This window comes from Pongo pygmaeus, chromosome 14 (genome assembly GCF_028885625.2).
Source record: "Pongo pygmaeus isolate AG05252 chromosome 14, NHGRI_mPonPyg2-v2.0_pri, whole genome shotgun sequence".
Lineage (NCBI taxonomy): Eukaryota > Metazoa > Chordata > Mammalia > Primates > Hominidae > Pongo > Pongo pygmaeus.
In genome coordinates, this window is record NC_072387.2 from 11504997 (window position 1) to 11507624 (window position 2628).

Sequence of the window (2628 nt, forward strand, 5' to 3'; positions counted from 1 at the left end):
CCAGTTCTGGCCCATGGCCCGGGGGCTGGGGACAGACCCCTGCTCTAGAACAATATAAATAAAATTGGCAAGAGTAGGCAACCTTGTCTTGTGGTTGTTCTTAGGGGGAAGCCTCTGTCTTTCACCATTAAGTGTGATGTTAGCTGTTGGTTTTGTAGAAATCTGTTTAAAGGTTATTGAAGTTTGAATCTATTTCTAGTTGGCTCATTGTTTTTATTATGAAAGAGTGTGGGATTCTGTTAAATGCTTTTTGTGTATATATTGATAGTATATATTTGTCATTTATTCTATTAATGTTGCATTACATTGATTTACTTTTGCATATTAAGCAAATCTTGCATTTCTGAGATAAGTCCTACTTGGTCATGGCGTGTAATTTCTTACGCATACTGCTGGATTGCGTGTTCTGATATTTGAGAGTTTTCTCATCCATATTCTTCAGAGATATTCACTTGTGGTTTTCCTGTGAGGTCTTTGTCTGACTTTGGTATTTCAGTAATATTGGCCTCATGCGATGCGTGGAGGAGAATCCCTTCTTCTCTGTTATTTGGGAACAGTTTGTGAAAGATTCGTGTGAGTTCATCGTTTTGTTTGGTAAATGTAGGCATGAAGCAGTCAGGTCCTGAGTTTTAGTTTGTGGGAATTTCATAAATGTAGGCATGAAGCAGTCAGGTCCTGAGTATTAGTTTGTAGGAATTTCATAATTACTATTTTAATCTTATTATTGTGATATGTTCAGATTTCCTTTTTTTCTTGGGTCACCTATAGGTTTGTCAGTTTTCAAAGCATCTTTAAATAACCAATGTTTGGTGTTTTATTTCCTTCTGTTTATTATTTTCTAGTCTCTATATCATGAATTTACATGCTACTCTATTATTTCATTCTTTTGCCTCTTTGAGTTAGTTTGTTCTTCTTTTTCCAGGTTCCTAGAGTGATGCAGCATTGACTTAAGATCTTTCTTATGTTTTAGATACATGCATTTAGAGCTATAAATTTCCCTTTTAGTAATGCTTTGACTACATTCGATAATTGCATTTAATTCATTTTGGTATGTTGTGGTTTTGTCTTCATCTCAAAGTTAGAAAACTAATTTACTTCCTGATTTTTTGTTGCTTAATTGATACATAGCGATTAATTCCCCATGTGTCCTTCTGTTGACGATGCCTAGTGTTTCCACTGTAGTCACAGAAGACACTTGTGTGCTTTCATTACTTTTAACTTTAGTCATGTTTCTTACATCTTAATGTGTGATCTTCCTGGAGAATGTTTCATGTGCAGTTAAGAGTCTGTGTTCTGCTGTTGAAATGTGGAGTGTTCTAGAATGACCACTTCGATACAGGTGGTTGATGGCACAGGTCATTTCTGTGTCCCTGATGATTTTCTGTGTGGTTGTTCTAACAATTGTTGGGAGAGGGGCCTCAAGTTCTAAGACTTATACTTTGAGATTCCTCTGTTTGTCCCTTCACCTCCATTAGTTTCTGCTTCACATCTGTGCAGGTGTGGTATTTGGTGCACAATTAGCATACATAATTAGTATTGGTATATATTCCTTTTAGGTTATTTTAAACATAATTGTATAAAGTCCCCTTCTGTATTGGTAATTTTACCTGCTCTTAAGTCTACTTTTTCTGATATCAATATAGCAACTCCTGCTTTCTTTTCATTAATGATTGCATGACATTTCTTTCCCCATGCTTTTACTTTCAACCCGTATATGTCATGATATTTGAAGTAAGCATTTTGTAAATTACATAAAATTGGGTCATGTATTTAAACCTACTCTTCAACTATCTGTGTCTTAATTAGTGTGTTAGTCTGCTTACCCTTTATGTAATTATTGTTATGTTAGAGATTAAGTATGGCATTTTTTGTCTGTTTTCTGGTTCTTTTATTTTTTTGTTCTGCTTTTCATTTCTCTTTTTTTTCTACATTCTATGGCAAGAAGCAATTTTTAACATTACTTTTTGGCTCATTTTTATATCTGTGTTTTTCTTTCATCTTCTTAGAGTGATCACTCTAGATATTACAATCTATATACATATAAATTATATATAAATAATATATATAGTATAGAATATATAAAATCACAGGCTAGTGACATCATCACGTGACCAGTTTGATTACAACATATAAACATTTTCTCCATTTTGGTTCTATATTGCGTTCCCAATACATAACACAGCTGTCTTAAATATCATCCCAACAGATGTTTAGAATCACATCAGAACCACTTTAACCATCAATGAGTATTTATTCATTTTCTTTAAGTTCATGTCAGGTGGATAATGTGCTAACGTAACAGGGTTGGAGGGTGACACATCTCACATGTGTGCATGAGTGCCCGATCATCATGCTTATGAGCTAAAAAGGATCGTATTTTTTTGCTGCTGTATTTTTCTTCCTTCAGGGTCATATTAATTATCTAGGCTTCATAACAAAGCACCAAACTGGATGGCTCGAAACAGGAGAAGTGCATGTCTGTTAGATGTAGAAGCCAGGAGTCCAAAGTCAAGGTGCCAGGAGTCCAAAGTCAAGGTGCCAGGAAGAAACATCTTCCCTGAAGCCCGTAGGTGAGAATCCCTTCTGGCACCCCCGGCTTCTGATGTTGGGTATCGATCCCTGGCATGC

General features: G+C 35.5%; 1 non-coding gene across 1 annotated transcript; it reads right to left on the bottom strand.

Annotated features, from left to right (window-relative positions):
• Positions 1-2272: 2272 nt before the first annotated feature.
• LOC129027117 (small nucleolar RNA U13) lies at positions 2273-2372 on the bottom strand. The gene has a single exon (XR_008498204.1). It is a non-coding gene; the product is annotated as a small nucleolar RNA U13 (small nucleolar RNA).
• Between the last annotated feature and the right edge of the window lie 256 nt (positions 2373-2628).